Source organism: Protopterus annectens, chromosome 2.part0, assembly GCF_019279795.1.
Source record: "Protopterus annectens isolate FY-2018-M chromosome 2.part0, PAN1.0, whole genome shotgun sequence".
NCBI classification, from domain to species: Eukaryota; Metazoa; Chordata; order Ceratodontiformes; family Protopteridae; genus Protopterus; species Protopterus annectens.
In genome coordinates, this window is record NC_056728.1 from 1128463121 (window position 1) to 1128483345 (window position 20225).

Consider the following 20225-nt stretch of genomic DNA (forward strand, 5'->3'; position numbering starts at 1 on the left):
GTGGAAGCATGGAGGGTTTAGGAGAAATGGCAGTGGAGTTTTTAACCAGATTGTTTAATGAAATCTTGGAAAGAGAGAGAATGCTTGAGGAGTGGAGAAAAAGTGTTTGGGTACTGATTATAAGAATAAGGGTGATATGCACACCTGTAGTAATTACAGAAGGATAACATTGATCAGTCACAGCATGAAGTTATGAGAAAGAGTAGTAGAAGCTAGGTTAAGAAGGGAGGTGATGATTAGTGATCAGCAGTATGGTTTCATGCCAGGAAAGAGCACTAAGGATGCGATGTTTGCTCTGAGATGGAGCTGGAGATGGTGAAGTACAGAGAAGGTAAGAAGGAGTTGTATTGTGTCTGTGCATTTAGAGAAAGCATATGACAGGGTGTCTAGAGAGGAGTTGTGGTACTGTATGAGGAAGTCAGGAGCAGCGGAGAAATATGTAAAAGTGCTACAGGATATGTATAAGGGTAGCATGACGATGGTGAGTTCTACAGTGGGAGTTCATAGGTTCATAGGTTCATAGGTTCATACTAGGCTATCTGCCCTAGGGCATTTATAAGCCTAGCCAGAATGTGTTTGGCTTTCGCCACCCATTTTAAATTTATTTTGCTATGCCCTTTTTCGAGGTTAGTATACTGTGACTCTGTCTAACAGTGACACAGAAGTGATACCCGGGGTAAACCTACAATCTCCCATCCACTCATCAAGATTCCTCTTGAAGAGAGTCAATGAGGGACTCTGCCTAACCTGGACTGGGATTTTATTCCAGAGTGAAGGGAGCCTCTGGGTTATGAATCTGTCCCTCCAGCATGTCCTATTTATTTCAGTGCTGAGGTTCAAGTCTCGAGCGTAGCTCGATGGGATTTGGATTTTCTGAGGTGCAGCATGTCCATTAATTCTGGGTTGGACATGGCTTTATACGTCAGGCACAGATCGCCTCTGAACAGGCGGTATGCCACTGAGTAGAGCTGGAGTTTCTTTAACCGGGCAGCATATGGCATCTGTTTGAGCCCTTTGATCCTCTTGGTGAGGTACTTTTGGGGTCTTTCCAGTTGCTGCAGGTGTCTGGTAAGGTACATCCCAAAAGTGGCATTGTACTCAATTATGGGCCTGATGAGGGATGAGTAAAGAGGCACGATGACCTCCCCTGATCTAGATGTGAATCCCTTCATGATTAGGTGGGCTATATAAAATGTTTTTCTAACCACTTTGGCCACGTGGTTGTCAAATGAGAGATTACGATCTACTTGGGTCCCCAGGTCCCTAATTACTTCTTCTGTACTTAATGGATTTCCACCTATGTGGTAATTTGTGGGCACTTTGTTTTTGCCAAAGGGGATGACTATACACTTTTTGGCATTTAGCTTGAGGCCATGGCTCTGGCACCAGTTGTCTGTTTCTATGAGGTCCTTTTGGAGGATGCTTGTGTCGGCTGGAGAGTCGATTATGGCGCCCAGTTTGCAGTCATCTGCGAACTTGGTCAGCCACAGTCCTTCCATGTTGGCCTGTACCTCCGAGAAATATATACCGAACAAGAGGTCCCAGGACTGAGCCTTGTGGGACACCACTTGTAACTGGTTTGGAGTCTGACATGGCTCCAGCAATTCTAACCATGTGGGTTCTGTCCTTGAGCCAGTTTGCAATCCATCTAGTGACATAGGGGTTTATATTTAAGCTGGTGAGCTTATCTATAATGCCTGAGTGGGGTATTGTATCGAAGGCTTTTGCGAGGTCCAGGTAGGCTGTGTGGACCACCTTCCCCTCGTCAATGGCCTTGGTGACTGTTTCAAAGAAATCAACCAGGTTTAAGAGGCAGGATCTGCCCTTAACAAAGCCGAACTGGGTAGGATCCAGTGTTTGTAGGTCCCCAGTATCTTTATTTATGAGGTCCATGATGATCCTTTCCATAGCTTTGCAGACCAAGCTAGTCAGGCTTATGGGGCGATAGTTTCCAGGATCCGTTGAGGCACCACCTTTATGGAGAGGGACCACTGTTGCTATACGCCACTCTTTGGGCACATATCCTGTAGTAAGGCTGAGATTGAACAGTAGTTTTATGTTTGAGTTTAGCTCTTCTTTGAGTTCATGTAGGACGCAGCCCGGGACACCATCTGGTCCCATTGATGCTGTGTTTTTTGCTTTGGAGAGGGCGGCTGTTACCTGAGCATCTGAGATGTTAGGGGGGCAGCACTCTGCTGAGATAGATATTTGCCCTTTTGGTGGGGAGAGGGGGGAGAAGTTTGCGCTGAACCTGTCAGCTAGGATGTTGGCAATGTCTGTGGGTTCGGTGTATTTTTTGTCATTTTGGACTAATTCTGAGCATATCTGGGAATTACCACCCAGGTTCCTAACATAACTAAAGAAAGCCTTGTGATTATCCGTAGTGTCCTATGCAATTTTTCTCTCGAAGCTGGCCTTAGACAATTTTATGTGTGCCCGTAGTTTTTTGCTAATACTGATCAGTGATGCCTTCCCTTTTTGGGAATTTGCTTTATCATTTAGTAGCTTCCTCCTTCTATTGTATAGTTTGTTTATGGCTGGGGTCCACCAGACAGGACGTCTGCCTTTGGAGGATTGGGTCTTGGTTTTATTTGGGATCGATGATCCATGCATTCCTGAAGGTGTTCATAGAATGCGTTTATAAAGGATTCTGCGGTCTGGGCCATATTTTCCACAGGCCCAGGGGCTTTGAAGGATTCCACCTCAGTTTTGAGGAGTGTAAAATTTGCTTTAGAGAAGTTTTTCACTGTGGTTTTCTGGGCAGGGGGTGGGGTCGGGATGTGAATATCCAGTGAGATTAGTTTATGGTCTGATCTTACCAGTGAGGGATACACTTCTGGTCTGGAGCATAGAGTCCCCATGTTGGTGATGATCAGGTCCAGTATGTTTTCCCTCTTGTGGGAGTGGTAACAAGTTGTTCCATAGCATTTGAGTTTATAAATTCTAGGAACCTTTGGGCTAGGTGTTGGAGCTAGAGTAATGCTCCCAGTCTATGTTTGGGTAGTTGAAGTCGCCCAATATAATGGTGTTTGGAGAGACCTTCATATTTTCCAGTGTTCTCAGGAAGGCCGAGTGGGGTTCCTGGGTTTGGGAGGGTGGTCTGTAGCAGGCTATAAACTGGAAGGCAGTTTTACCCACTGTTAGTTGCACATGGATAGTCTCTGATGCTTCGTGCTTTGCCACCAACCTGGAGGTGTGGGTATCTTTGATGAATATCGATACTCCCCTCCTTTTGTGGTTCGGTCCAAGTTTTGGGGCCGAAAAGCATGGTATGAGGTATAACCTGGTAGTGCTGGGGTGCTCCGGAGCCCTGAACCAGGTTTCTGTTACTGCACAGATATCGATGTTCTCCATGCTAAGGAGAGTTTCGAAAAGTGCATCTTGAGGTTTAGACTTCTGGCGTTGAGTAGCATTACTCTTAGTTTCTTATCCCTTGTGTTACCTATGGAGGTGGGTTTGTCTTTTGAGCCTTGCCTAAGGCACTATGGGGGTAGCAAGAGCCTTTGCCAATATCCGAAAGCCCAGGGGTGACAGGTGCAAGCCGTCCTAGCGAAGCATTGTGGCTTGTCGAGCATATCATCCCAAGCTGACAGGCATTGGATCCCCTTTGAATGACACCAGTACTTAAGCCAATTGTTGAAATTGATCATCTTGTCTTCATATTGTGGCATCATTCTTGGTGAGGGTAAGATGCTACTCAAGGTCAGGGTCATACCGGCCTGGGCTACATGCTCAGAGAGCTCCTTTATGTCTCTTTTCATGTAGTCCAGGGAGGTACGTCTCAGGTCATTCACACCAGCATGGACAATGACTGAGTCATATTTGTACTTGCCTTGGAGTGACCTGAGTGCTTGTGTTATGTGGCAGATGCATTTATGGCGGAGGTGGGATTGCATCAGGGATCAGCTCTAAGCCCTTTCCTATTTGCAGTGGTGATGGACAGGTTGACATACAAGATCAGACAGGAGTCCCAATTGACTGTGATGTTTGCAGATGACATTGTGATCTGTAGTGAGAGTAGAGAACAGGTTGAGGAGACTCTGGAGAGGTGGAGATATGCTCTAGAGAGGGAAGGAATGAAGGTCAGCAGGACTAAGACAGAATATATGTGTGTGAATGGGAGGTAGGACAGAAGAATGGTGAGGATGCAGGCAGTAGAGTTTGCAAAGGTGGACAAGTTTAAATACTTGGGATCCTCAGTTCAGAGTAATGATGAGTATGGTGGAGAGGTGAAGAAGTGAGTACAGACATGATAAGGAGGGTGGAGAAGAGTGTCAGGAGTGATTTGTGACAGACAAGTACCATTAAGAGTGAAAGGGAAGGTCTACAAGAGGGTAGTGAGACCAGCTATGTTATATGGGTTGGAGACAGTGGCTGGATATGGCAGAGTTAAAGATGCTGATTTCCACTGGGTGTGACAAGGGTGGACAGGATTAGGAATATGTATATTAGAGAATCAGCCCAGGTTGGACAGTTTGGAGACAAAGCTAGAAAGGCAGGATTATGTTGGTTTGGACATGTGCTGAGGAGGGATACTGAGTATATTGGGAATAGGATGGTAAGGATGAAGCTGCTAGATAAGAGGAAGGCCTCATATAAGGTGTATAGATGTGGTGAGAGAGGACATGCAGGTGGTTGGTGTGACAGAGCAAGATGGAGAGGACAGGAAGAAATGGAGACAGATGATCCACTGTGGCAACCCCTAACGGAAACAGCCAAAAGAAAGAGAAGGAGATGTTGTAATGTCAGTCCTTCACCGGTTGCCAATAATTTGCCAGACATAATACAACTCTATGAGTAAATGACTACAAATATGAGGCACACATATCGTCAGTGTGCATAACGCTGGACAATTGAATGGTATGAGCTCAGTATATCACATGCAGTTCAACACACACATCTGCAACAGTAGTTTATTATGCAAATACCCCATATAGGTCTCTCACATTTCTGAGACAAACATGTATATCATAGTTGTATTCACAATTAATATACAGCTATCTACGACATCCCAGTAGCTGGCCTAGCAGTGTCATGGTCAGTATTGTTCTACACACACTCCAGTAGTAGTCATATGTGAGCCATCCTTTCCTGGGGTGACTCAGGGGCCTGTGCTGTAATCTATGTCACTGCAGACAGACCCAGATGCTATGACCATAGGTTCTGATCAGCAATATATCAGTACAGCAAGTCTTGTTGAGACATACTTGTTGAACTTCCTATTTCCATTTATTACATACCCCTACTGCATTCCATCACATGCTTACTTGTTAGGCATTCCTTTTTTTTTCCAAGTATAGTTGGTTTGATTCCGGTTTGTGTTGGTTTGTTTGTTTGTTTCTTTATTTGTTTGTTTGTTTGTTTGTTTGTTTGTTTGTTTGTTTGTTTGTTTGTTTGTCTGTCTGCATGTCTCTCTCTCTCTCTCTCTCTCTCTCTCTCTCTCTCTCTCTCTCTCCAAGATGTAGGGTGTACATCTGTTTTGCATAGGCAGCAGCTTACCTTTTGTAGGTAATGCACATGAGCAGCTGATGGCCTGTGCACCAGTTGGTGTCCCTCACTTGCTAATTGCATGCAGAACAGCTGTGTTGTTATTCCTATAGCCAATGGCATGGCAACACACTCCTATAATTGAGTACTTCATGTGGGCATTACCCCTTTTCCTTGTCTGTGAGGAGGACTTCATGGAGGTGTGTGAACAACAGTATCACAGAGGGTAGTTGGAAATACCTCTTACAATGAAAACTGTGGAGACAGCCCAACAAACTGGGGGAAAATGTTCTAGACATAGGGACAGAATGTAAGTATTGCTGTTATGCAGTTGAATTGATGCTAGTTTAACAGGGTTTCTGTATTCATGGCTATTCTGCGTGATTTTAAGTCTGACAGTGTTATGTGGTTGACATAACTCTCAGCTGTGGAGCTATCTGTAGAATGGCCAGAGTTTGGACTCTTATGTTTGGTGTGTTCCTCAGATGTTTTTTGTCTTTGAAAAATCAGTAGCATACTCTGGGGATTGCAGTCAGTAAATGGTATCATCCATTTGTGTTTCTGACTTCATATCCCTCACAAAAGATATGTTACAACAAACCCTGTTACACCAGAAACTGTCTTAGTTTATAACAGCAATATTTCACATATGCCCCTGTTTTTGGGCCTCTGTCCCTCAAGTATGTCAGGCTTTGTACAGATGTCATGCAGTAAGAGGTTGATATGTATGGTATATCATTATTTAGTGCCTTCATTCCTGATACCATCCCAGTGATGTATCAGAATGCCAGACATGTTATGTGGAAGAGGCCTTATATATGAGGACAAATTCTGGACATTATGTGGGACTCTGTACAATTGAGAGGTCTGTGTATTTCTGGCGATTGTTGACAGGCTGTCAGGATTTTGTAGTAGTGTAGTGTGTAAATGTTATTTGGCCTGTGTAGGGAGGGGGTAGATGTAAGTGTTATGGCTCATTTTCTATCTGACTGTGCATGCTGCTCCAGTTTCTGGTGGTCTATCAGCTGTATATGTTTGCAGGAGCAGGCTGAGACATGTCCCATACCACAGTCAGGCGTCATACTACACTGTGAATTGGGCCAGTATATATAGGGGTAGTGTGTGAGTGGCAAACATGATGATGTTTTTGTTCACACAGTCCTTATACTCTACTGTTCATTTGGCTTACCGGTATGTCACTGTGACTGTGGTAAAATTGGTTGTGGGCATGCACTTTCACACTGGTGTCTGTTTTTCAGTGCTGTTACATCCCTGCAGTGCCTGATATATTTGCATATACATGTGTAATTCCCCATAGCGGATTTGGGTTAATGTTGTGTCAGTCTGACTGTAGTTTGGATGGTGCTTGGTGACATGCTTAGCAGCTGAGTATAGTTTCCCTAATGTGATGTTATGTCCAGATATTTGTCAGACGTACTGTTGCCTGGCCCTTATAAGTATTGGGTATTTCTGACACATCAGTGGGATAATGTGAAGACTTAAGTCACTAACTAGTGAGAAGTAACTGCATGCTGGACTTTTTGTCAATATATGTTAGGACAGACAGGAGGGTGTTACTGCAGCAACTGTCAGCTTATCTACTCTAGTATTTCAGATATGTCCTTATTTTCATGGCTTTCTCCCCCCACTTTGTCAGGCTTGGTCCAGACTCATTGCACTAAGTGGTTCTGAGGATACCTCTCGACTGGCCGGATTGTTTCAGAATGTCCAGGTTTATTGCTCATATTTCTGGTCTATTCCACAGATTCATTATTTTTATTTCTCTGGTAACTCACTGTGATGATCTGAGGATTTCTCTCAGTATCTGATGACATACATTTAAGTTTCAGAACTCACATCCTTCAGAACATGTATGCTGAAACAAACCCTGTTACTCTAGCAACATTTTAAATTTATAAGAGCAAATATTTAAAATATGTCCCTAATTTGGCCCATTGTCCCCCCTTTTTGACAGCCTTTGGCCAGATTTCTTCCACTAAGAGGTATGGTTCTGAAGTATGACTCCACTACATGTTATGAACATATATATATATATATATATATATATATATATATATATATATATACATATATATATATAGGTATATATATATATATATATATATATATATATATATATATATATATATATATATATATATATATTTTTTTTATATGTATATCTATGTATATGACTCCTAGGGGTCATTATCGATGATGAACTCAAGTTCAACCTACACATACTCCAATGTATAAAAAAAAAAACAGAAACTAGGTCTGCTATATCGGAACAAAAAATTCCTAACCCCTGAATCTAGACTTACGCTGGGCCAGGCACACCTCTTCCCCTCCCTCTTATACGCCGCCCCAGTTCTTACCAATATCCAGGCCTCCACTCTAAACAAACTGCAACAGACTTACCATAAAATAGCCAGATTCATTACTAACTCCCCATACAACTCACACCACTGCATTTCTTTAAACTCTCTTCAATGGCTTGAACTTCCCCAGTTTCTGCTATCTTATCAATTTCATATGCTACACTCTATTCTTTAAAAACCCTCCTTCTGTCCATCTCTATCTTCCTTAGTCTCCATCTACATCCCATCCCGTACCCTCCATACTTCTAACCAACAATTACTTGATATCTACCACCCAAAAAGGTCAGTAGGCAAACTATTCTACAAACACTCCCTTGCCCATGCTTGGAACAAACTTCCCCTTGACTTACGTTCAATCTACCACACCTCACACTTTAAAAATGAACTTAAAGCTTATTTTCTCAATTCCAGAACCTGCCCTTGCCATGACCCTACCTAGTCTTCCTTCCCTTTATGTACCCTCAAAAGGACCATACTTATTACCTCATTACACCTCTCTCTCCAATGTGTCTAATATGCATTTGCACAATTTTATACAAACAAAAAATGTTCATTGTTGACCTATTGAACTATATCAATGTAAAATTGTTACTTAGCTTCTTTTTAACGCAACTTTAACTTTATGCATGTATCCCAACATATGTGAATCGTTTTGCTATAGCTGCTATTATATCAATATTGTTTAAAACTGTACTTGTTTTAAAATGTATTACTGGAGCTTTTCTCCTCGGGTCTCCACTGAAAATGGGCCACAAGCCCAGTTGGACAAACCAGGTTAACAGATGTCAATAAATAAATAAATAAAAATAAATAAAATATCTATTTTTATATTATGTATAAATTTTTCCATATAACTGCATCTCCATACATATATACATGTGTATATGTATGTATACAAAACCTGACTGATTCTACAGAATCTTTTCCCTACTGTTGAATGACTCTACTGCATGATATGTTTGAAAAAGCACCATAAGTCCCTACAGCTCAAATGGTGTAGTGGTACATTTCTCTGACTATGGTGTACAGGGCCCTGGGTTTTAGACTTGGTTGGGCTGATTATTTTGTTGCTAGGCAGAACAGTGGCTGATGAGACAGAGTGATTAAAGCAGTTTTAAGTGGCTTTAAGCAGGATTGTGCGGGTTTGCCATACAGATGCTTAATCTGTGTTAGCTTCACTTAGTTAGCATCATGCAAACTCGCTTACTCCCACACTAATTTCTTTAAAAAAAAAGAAAAAGGGGTGATAGGGAAATGGTAAAAAAAGGGGCACACAGAGGGAAAAACAATATAAAAGATAGATAGGGATGTGCAGGACGGGTGTAGGGAAGGTCCATAGCTGTCCATTTTTTATACAGTAACAGCTGTGCATTTATACAGAATTTGGAAGTGAATTTGGATACTCAAACCTCAGACAGAGGAGTGAGGGCAACAGAAATGTGTTGTCAAGCCAATTGGACTGGATTACATGTGTCCAGTGGACACGTGTGTGAAATGGACAGCTATTTATGGGGCAATATTTCTATGGGGGCAGATGCACATTTCTTTTTTTTAAGGTGAGAGTGTGATGTCGGATAAGGATTGTAGGTACATCTGGGGATGTAGGTTGGGTAGGGAGACAGATAAGACAGCAGACAGGACCAGTATATGACACATGAGGGGGGTAAACACATTTGACGGGGACAGTGGTTGGGAATCTGAAGCCCATGGGCCCCCATATGGTTACAGTGGGACTGAGATCCCCACCCATGAGCAGTCACCACTGCACTTTCACGGCCCCAAAGGTGGCTGTGCTGGAGGCTGGACAGGAGGGGTGGCCTGGCCCTCGAGGTGTGCCAGGTGGCCCTCAATCTGGCGCAGCTGCTCTCCAAACTCAAATCGAAGGGTGCTGCACACCAAACCCCAGACCTGACTGTGGGTGACAGCCACCTGTCCATGCCCACTCCTGGGGAGGATGGACCCTGTCCCCTGCAGAGGTTCCACCCAAAAGTGGTACAGGACCAGCAGGCAAGAGAGATCCAGGTTGGGTCCCAGATGTGCTGGGGCCAGTTCCACGGCTATATGAGGTGGGACAGGCAGATCTGCTGGGATCTGCCTTCCCAAACGCGCTATGGTGTTGAGGTTTTACAAAATATGGAGACTAAAAGTTCCTTGTAGATCTGGATAAAGGCTTGAAACCATAAAATAGAGAATATATCAACAACAAAAAAGTGGGATGCAAGTCCAACCAATGGCTTCAACAGAGATACTATTTATTCGACAAAGAACAGAAAATAAAACGTAAGCGCTTTCACAGTGTGTCCCACTGCTTCCTCAGATGTATATGACATATACATCTGAGGAAGCAGTGGGACACACTGCAAAAGCACTTACGTTTTATTTTCTGTTCTTTGTCAAATAAATAGTCTCTCTGTTGAAGCCATTGGTTGGACTTGCATCCCATTTTTTTGTTGTTGTTTTACAAAATATGTTGGTTATCATGAACAACATATTTCAAGATTAGTTATAACATCATGCATGGGTGTTCCAATTAACCCCATAAAACATATTTGAAACAGTTGCATAGCAAACAGAACACATGCATAAATGGAACAGCAGTATGCATTGTAACAGCATGCCAGTAACATTGATGTCAACAGGCCACCAATAACCGTATTTGAACAAGGTATGTTAACATGCAAGCAATCAAACATATTAACAACAATATAGCACAAGTCCCAACATTAGGGTTGGTGCACAACATACCCGTAGTATATGAGTAATAATTATTGATGCAGATGAGGCGTGGGGGGAGAGACAGAAAATCCATTAACAACTGTTTATGCTTCTATTTTCCACAACAGTACTGCTCAATACTCTATGGGTCTACCTCATTTTACATCTACCTATGTCCATAGCTTCTTTAGTGCAAACATATCTGTTAAGCTGTCAGCCTGGACTGGTATGAGGCAAACTGTGACAACTCTGGGTACATGACTAGAAGGGACTTGTACATGTCAGGGTTACATATCTGGCACAGGAGGGGTATCATAAACCGCTGTTATGTGAGTGTCTTACTGGCATACGTCAACTGGTTTCCTATCTGTGTCCAGGATTATTTTCAGCAGTGACCACTAGCTGTGACAGTGTGACACCTGAGAGACATGTACCGGGAACATACCTCACAACCTCTTAGAGCATGACATCTAGACATAGGCCCATAAATATGGACAATCTTTAGATATTGCTCTTACAAACTTAGAAACTTGATATAACAAGTTTTGCATTTGCATGGCTTTTCTGATGGATATGACATCTGACATTTGTATGTCTATCATTTTCTAATTTCATTCTATAATGGTTTGCCATTGATTTGCCATGACACCACTACTTTATGTAAAACAGACCAAAAATCTGAGCCAAATATCTGAACATTCAGTGAATATCTGTACAGCTGAGAGGTATGAGTCAGGAAGAGTGCATATTGTATGTACCTACCCTGCTCTCATTTGCAGGCATGTGGTGGGACAATTGAACAGTTGTACGCAGTTTATTTGTATACACTTCATACAGCTACTAGCAACATTTACTTACCTGTAAAACCTGTGGAGAAAATATCTGTTAACACTACATGTTTTTACATTTATTCCTGATTCCTTGTGTGTAGATATGCACAATTCTTAGTACCACTCTCTGGATTCAAACCATGTCTGGGTATGCAAAATTAACAACTGAGCTATTTCTCATCACACTGGGCTACTGGTGAACTACTAATTCTTGTTTCACTGGTCTTTTAGTTAGACAATCTGAACTTGTAATCCTGTGATGCATGCATGATAGATAGTTATTGTACTGTGCATGACTCCTTTGGATTACTATAATCTGGATAGCAAAATTTAACACAAGGCAATGCTGCATGGAACACACTTTCATACTTTACATATTACTATTCAGGGTTCAGAGCTTAGTGCAGTATATATTTCACATTTCATTTATATCTCGTTTTACAGCTACACCATCTATGGTTTCTTCTAACAGCTTGTTCACAGACGAACCTCAGTTAATGTATGCTGTCACAGCCATATTTGCTGTGAAGAACTTGTATACATTCTATATATGTCTACAACATACCAGAATAAACACAACAGTTTTTTAAGGGTCTTTATTGTACTTCAATATTCGTCAGTCAAACTTTTTTATTTATTCAGTGCACACAGTAACAGTATACCTACTAGCAGTAAGCAATGTACTCATTCTTAGCTATTTTATCAATATACTGCAAAATAGATTTGTACTCACCAGCCTGTCAGTGCAGCCTCAGCAGTCTGTCACCATGGACTTTGATGTTCACAACCCTCTCTGCTGCAGCTGTAGGGGAGAAAAACACACACATTATGCATATCTGTCTATCACATTCTCAGGCTAGTATTTGCTACAAACTACTTGATAGTGATACTTACACACTACTGTAGCATTCTGGGCCCATCCATCTTGGATCCACTGGTCTAAGAGCACCCCCATCCTACGCTTTAGGTTGGCATAGTGGTGCTGAACCTGCTCACCAGTCTATGGGATGCCAGTAGCACTGGTGAGGTCACATGTGAGATGGTCCCAGGCCTTCGCTTTGTACTGAGAGCACTGGTACTGGCCCTGCAGAAGTCTCTCCTCATGTTTTTTTTACTAGGAGTCCAACCATGACGCTGGACTCCTGAATGCTCCAGCATTGCACCAGAAAGTGCACTCCCTCTCCTATGCCAGCCATTGTATCTGCACAGATGGACTATAACAAAGTATGGCTATATTCCCCCTGCACCATTTAAATACTGCAATATTTCTGCCCTGTGCTGTCATTGGACCATATTAAAAAGGTGAAGCTCCACTAAGCAGTGCACAAACCCGCTGAGCTAGTTTTAACATTGCTTAAAGGGGAAGTTGTTGAGCACTGTTTAACAGTGCACAAATCCACTTAGCTGAACTACCTGCTGCTTAGCATTCATGTCTTAGCATTGGTTACACCTGCTAAGCATAGCTGAGCATTGCTAACTATTGCTCACTTTTCATTTTAAATATATCAGAATACTGACTTCAGTTATTAAGTGTATATGCTTTACTTTACATGACATCCCTCTATGTGCTTTCCTTACATTGGCAAGAGGTGTGACTATACTGTATGGGACACTTGTGTGTACACGGGTGGTTTCACATGTTATATGCACTCACACTTCCATTTTACACCAGCTACACTATCCTGGTTGACAAAAGACAGTTACTACATACTTTCACTTTAAAGAAATAATTTTAACACTGCTTTCCCATATAAAAATAACTTGCCTGTCTTGGTACTCAAACCATGAGCACCTGCATACAAAGCCAGAATTCTAACCACTATACTAACTCAGCTTGGAAATTTCAGCTCTATATTTGTATTTATTTCCTATAGGTTGTCTAAGCGGAGGCCTATAACGAGCACACCCGTTTAGCTACGCTTAAACATTCCTTAGCCTAGGAAAAAAATGATAATATTATTATATATTTATGTTATATAGTGACTATTGTGGTATTCTGACAATTCACTGAGGACTGCAGTCAGGAAATAATCACATATATTTGGCTTTCAGGCTTCTATCCTTCAGAGATTCATGCTAATACATATCCTGTTTTCTATTAATTTTCTAAGTGTGTGAGGGAAATATTGTGTCCCTATTTTTTAGTGTTTTGTTCCTCCATTATTTGTGCCTTTGTCCACATGGACTGCTGTCAGGGAATATTGGCATACATTTGCTTTCAGACATCTATCCTTCGGTAATTCATGCTAATGCATGACCTATTTTCTATCAATTCAATCTATCAATTTTCTATCTATTCAAGTTTGTGTGGGCAATATGTATGATGTGTCCCTTGTCAGGGCTTTATCCCCCATTATTTGTGCCTTTGTATACATTCCCTGTTTTAGCAGGTTGCGAGGTGTCATACGGCACTTTTACAATGCAGGGGGTGTGTCACAGAACCGGTCACACACCCCCTGCATTGCTTTCTTGCTGCTGTATGTATTTCAGTGTCCGTGAGCACTGAAATGTTCATTTATTTCATTTCAGTGTTCAGGGACACTGAAATACTGGCATAATATTAGAGAAATTCTCTAATATTATGCCAGATCATATTAGAAAGTGCCGTACAAGCACTTTCTGAGTGCAAGGGGCGTGTTCAATGTCCATGCCCTATTTGAATATGCCCCCTGCACTCGTTCACAGTTCATGTCCATGTAGGTTAAACAGCAGTGCACCTTCATGAATTTGCAAGGCGCGCTGCTGCACTACACGGACATGAACCACTCCATGCAGGTATAGTGCTATTCCTGCACAGAGTTTATTGAATCCTAGGGTGTGTATCTTCAGGCAGAGTGCAGTGCAGAATCCCAGATACATTTGCATGTAACTCCTTAAATATTGTTTTTGCAGCCTGCTGTACATCCTGTACCTATTGTTATACAAGTCATTCAGCTAAAAAGTTATGCAAATGAATGTATGAACATATGTGTGCCACAAGGACATGTGATACTTTGAATACATTGTACAAACACCCAAAGTGATATGACAATCCAATGTTCTAATTTTTTGTTTTATAAGATATCCCATCAACCTATGGCAAATAATCCATAGAACAGGTGTTAGAGTAGAGAGAATACATTTGACAAGTTAAATTAAATGCATGGAAGGAACCAGGCATCAATGACACAGAAAATTTCAAAGTTTTTTTTTTTTCTGAAGAGGGGAGTGGTGCATTAATTGTATGTCTTATTTCATTGGCTGAAAGCTTCTAATGAAATGCTTATCTAGCAGGTTTTGTCTTAATTGTACAGCATGATGAAGTCCTTGTTGATTAGATGAAAGTGCTTACACTATGTAGAAGAATTTTTTATTATGTTTAAAAAATATATATGTTTTAGTTGCTGTTTTGAATTTTGTTTAGATCTAGCAATAGTTGATTTGGATTTGCTTTTAGATGGATTAATTAATACTCCAAGGTCATGTAACCTTTTCAGTGTGTTGCCTTTCAGGGATGTCATTACTCTGAATTTTTGATTAAGCAATGATGGATTTTTTAAATAATTATTATCATATAATGTATTTTGGACTAGGTCTGCAATTTATTTAATATTTTCTGAAATGTTTTAATACCATTCTGACAAGCAATAAAGTTCCATTTCTCACCACAATTTGCATTAATGTAAAAAACAAGGGTTAAAGGTCAAATTAGTGAAGTGTAAGTTAAAAGGTAGGAACTCCGAAAAGAACCTTGTGGTACCATACAGGAAAGAAGGTACCATTTATTTTACACTTGTTTACCAGGAAAGGCCGACATGGAACAAAGCCAATTTTCAGCAGAGGCCTGGGGAGAAACGCTCCAGATGTGTGTCTTTATAACATGTGAGGTTATCAGAGCACCTGGAGAAAACCCATACAAACACAGGGAGGACATGCAGATTCCACACAGAAGGCGCCCCAGCTAAGAAGCAAAGTGGAGAACCTCTTGCTGTGAGGTGACAACGCTACCGCTGCACCATTGCAACATGCATTTGGAGCTGTTCATTTGGAGCATTATTAATCTATTTTAACAGACCAAAGCCTGTTTACCAACCAGTTATAAATTCATAAGATAAGCCCCAAGAACTAAGTTCCTCAACTTACAAATAAGTGTAATTAACAGAAACAAAAACATATGAAAAAAATCAGTGTGTATGGTGTTTACCTAATATGCTTTAACATAGTAACAATATTCCTATTGAAGACCAGTTTGCAAGTAACAGCAGATCTGTTACCAGTTTTTGTATGCTGAAAGATTTTTTGAACATCAGTTTCTTTGGATTCTAATAATATCCTATACATATAGGAGATATAAAGCTGTGTAATCGATCACAAGATATGTTACATTTATTCTCAGACATAACCCTAATGGTTGACATTTTCTAATCTTCTGGGACAAATCCTAGTATGAAATAGGTATTCAAGAGCCATAGAAATACATTAGCTAGAGTTTTAAAATATCTGTTTTTGCTCATGCCATATCTTACTGCTTTGAATTTTAAAGAAAGATGATTACTCATCAATTACTAATCTCAAGTCATTTTTTGATGTGGCCGCAGCCTGACAAAGAGTAGTGGCAGTTTGCATGTCCATACAAAAATATGCTTTAAATGTTCACAGAGCAGTTAGCTTTCTTCCAACTTAACTCTGAATTGATATATATAATTAGCAGGGTGTTGGGGGTGCAGGGGGGGGCTTTCCCCCTGCAAAAAACAATGTTTTTATAAAGTAGCAGGATAGTATTTCTTCACTAGACTTAGAGGTTTGTTTATCTGAAGAAAGATGATTGATTGACAGTTGTTCAATATTTCCAGCTCCATATCCCACCTTTCTTTCCTGACAGCTATTTTTACCTGTTTACATAAGTTACGCAAGCAATAATGCCCTCCAGGGTATGTGTTAATGTGTAATTAATGCCCACCCAGGGCTGTTATTAGTCCCTACGCCTACAGTGTAGGGCCTCTAAACCCCTGGAAGGTCATTAATTACACATTAACACATACCCTGGAGGGCATTATTGTGCTCTGAGAATAAGCTAGCTGTAAAATCGTTGTGTTTTACTTACTTAAATATTTTATTTATTTTATTTATTTTACATTTGTTTACCAGGATAGTCCAACTGGATACATGTCCATTTTCAGCGGAGGCCCGGGGACAAAAGCTCCACATAGACAAACTTACATAGATTACACAGTAGTTAGCAAACAATTATAAAAACAATGTGATTATATACAATGGGTTAGTAGTGTTCCCTAGTAGGGACTCACAATTCTCATGGACAGACAATTAAAAGTAAGAGACACCAGATTGGAAGCAGAGCTTGGTGATAGAGTTACAAGTTATGATAATTGCAGAATATGCTTTTAGTTTATAACTTAATCAGGGTTGGTACATGGGCATAGCCAATTCACTTTGAGATACTGTTTGAGGTTTTTTTTGAAGAGACTTTTGTAGGATTGTAGGGTTATATAGTTTGGCAACGAATTCCAGGTTTTGCCAATGAAGTTAGCAAACAGGGATTCACCAGCAGAGTTGTTAGCTTTGTGGGTTTGGACCAGTAGTTTATCAGCTGACCGTAGGGATCTCAGGTTGCTATATGGCTTAATAATATTTTTAACTGAGGGGGTATCCTCAGAGTGGTACAAAATTTTGTGCGCTATTAAGAGTTGATTGAATTGAATTAAGCTGGGCAGTTTTAGTCACTCTAGTTGTTTAAGGTTCTGGCAGTGGTGGGTTCTATAGGTGGAGCCAGTGGCAAATCTGGCAATATGATTGTAGCTATAGGACAGCTTACTTAGTTCAGATTTGTTGAGGTTTGAGAGTACAGACGAGGCATATAAAAGAGTAGAGAGTAAGTGTGATCGGGCGATTGTAGTCCTAGTCAGTGGGGTTAAAAATGTCTTGTTTCTATACAGTAATCCAAGCTTCTTATTGATGGTCTGTATGGTTTTGTTGACCTGTAGGTCAAATTTGAGATTATTGTCTATGATAACCACTAGCAGTTTGGTGTGATTATCTGGGGAAATAGTGGTACCATTATTAGATGTGACAGAGAATGAAAGTGTGGTGGATCTACTAGTGGGAGAGAAGAGTAGAAGTTTAGTTTTATTGGGGTTCAGACGTAGGCATTGGTTGGTGAGCCAGTTCTCGATATTGTTAAATGTATTATGGGTAAAGATTTGCAAGTCGAATGGGGAGGTGGCTGAGCAGATGAGAGTGGAATCATCTACGTACTGAATGCAGGTGGCTTTGGGGATAGCAGTGTGGAGGTTGTTGATAAAAATAGAGAAAAATAGTGGACCTAGTATGGACCCTGTAACTTGCTGGAGAGTTTTCCCTGCCATAGTACCGCCTGCTGTCTACCATTCAGGTAGGACTGGAGCCACTGGATAGCAGGCTTGTTGAGGGAAATAGATTTTAGTGAAAGAATGAGAAGTTCATGGCTGACCATGTCAAAGACTTTTGACAGGTCAAGAAAGAGGGCAGAGCTTAGCCTATTGTCATTCCTGTTTTGGTTTATGGCAGTAGTAAAGGAAAGGAGGGCTGAGGTGTTGCTGTGGTATGGCCTGAAACCATGCTGGGAGTCCGATAGTAAGTTATTCTGTGAAAGGTATTGCATTAATTGCTTGTTTACACATTTCTCCATTATTTTGGCTAGTGGGGAAAGAATGGCAATGGGTCTATAGTTGGATATGTCTGAGGAGCTACCACTTTTATGGAGTGGGATGACGTGAGATATTTTCCAGAGGGAGGGGATAGCATTTTCGGATGAGGTTCTGTTGATGAGGATAGATATGGGATATGCAATGGCATCTGCAGCTATTTGGAGGTACTCTGCAGGGAGGAGGTCAGCAGCGAGGGTGGTAGGTTTTAGTTTTTTAGAAGTGTTTTGATAAAACTAGTGGATATTGGTTGGAAGCTAAATTCCAGGTGATTATTAGGTAGATTAGGCATGTGGTTTAAGTTAGAGGGGGTTAGTTGATTTGCTAGGGATTGGATTGTTTCAGTGAAAAAGTTGTGGGTGTAGTTAACCAGGGTTAGGGTGGTGGAGTGACCTGGACAAAGTAGTTGATTTAAGCCTGCCCAAAACTTTTGAGGGTTGTTGTGGTGTTTTTGTAGGAGATTTTGGTAGAAGCATAATTTTTTATCCAGTAAAATAGATTTTTTTGTATCATTCCTGCATTGACGATATTTTAGATGGTCAAGTGGGGCTTTGGTTGTTCTCCAGCTGGCCCAGGCTCTGTTTCTAGTTTTGATTTTAGCTTTGGAATCTTTTGTGAGCCATGGTGCTGTGTTTGATCTAGTTTTTATTGTACGTGCTGGAGCATGGGAATCAAGGATACTTAGGAATTTAGTGTTAAAGTGATCTATGGCCTCCTCTAATGTTAGATTTTTTAGTTTTGACCAGTCAACTGCTTTTAATTCATTTTGGAATATAGCAGCATCAAAAGTTTTTCCTGTTTCTAAATGTTTTATATTTGGGCTAGTGAGTGTTTCCTGCCTTATGTTTTATGATATAGGTTAGACAATGGTCACAGAGTACCAGCTGTGTACAGTTGGGGTTGGTTATTAACTAGGATCCAGTCTAGGATACTTTCCTTGTTGGTTGGTTTGTTTATCCTAGTGGGAGAGGTTATGGCCTGTTTAAACCCAGATAAGTTTATATGAGTTGGGGGGAGGGGTCGGAGGAGCAGGGGTGCCAGTTAGTGTTAAAATCGCCAAAAACTATGGTTTCTTGGGGATAGGTAGTGGATAACCAGTAAAGGAGATCTTCTAGGGTATTTACGTTGTTGCCTGGTGGAATGTATGCACAGATGATGTTCAAGTGTTTGTTTTGGTTAATCTGTAGCTTGGTTATGAGGAGTTCCATGTTAATGAATTGAGGAGGTTGAATGGTGTCTCTATTAACGGTTAGAGTATTTTTCTAAAGGACTGCTATCCCACCGCCTTTCCTTGTAGCACGGTCTAACCGGTGAATATTGTATCCTGGAGGTAGTATCTCATTGTCAGTAGTACTGGGTTTTAGCCAGGTTTCCGTAAGACACATAATGTCTGGGGAGTGGGTTGCTAGGAGGGAGTGTAGGTTGGGAATCATTGTTAATACTTCTAATATTTAGGTGAAATGCTAGGAGGGAACTAGTGGGAGTATTCATGGGTAGCTTGACTGTGGGGGTTGTGGTAGGGGAGTGGAGGTTATTGGTGTGGGTGGGCCAGGGTTGGGATGAATATATCCATGTGTTATAAGGTTATAGTGACATGATATTCTGAGCTTTAGGAGTTTTGTTTATAAGTTTTATGTAGTCTTTGTCTTTAGGATTATGTTTTGTGGCTGTACAGGTGTGGTATTTTATAGAGGGTGGTATATTCGGTGTGCTGGGGATGGTGAAGTGCTTGGTATTATGTGTGAAGTCGTAGGTGTCTGTTTGACCATTTGGGTAGTGAATACCATGGTCAAGTGTTTGTTCGTAGGCCATGAGATGGTAAAATAGAAACAGTGTAGGCATTTGGGTAATTAGTGTTTTTTTACTTGTTTACATTGTGATAGGGGGCGGGCCAAATTTGATGGCTGACTGTGCTAACAGGGTATGGAAGAATGAGAGAGAAGGAAATGGGTTAAGGGGGCCGGGTTGCTCAATGATGTGTGAAGTGCTGATTGGTACCTAGCAGGAGGGCAGTTCATTTTTTTATTACTATATATTTTTAGTATATTTTTGAAATAGTTCCTCCTCCTAATGTTTCAAACTTGCTGTAATATATATGTTAATGTTGTTAGAGGAAACATTTTACAGCCAAA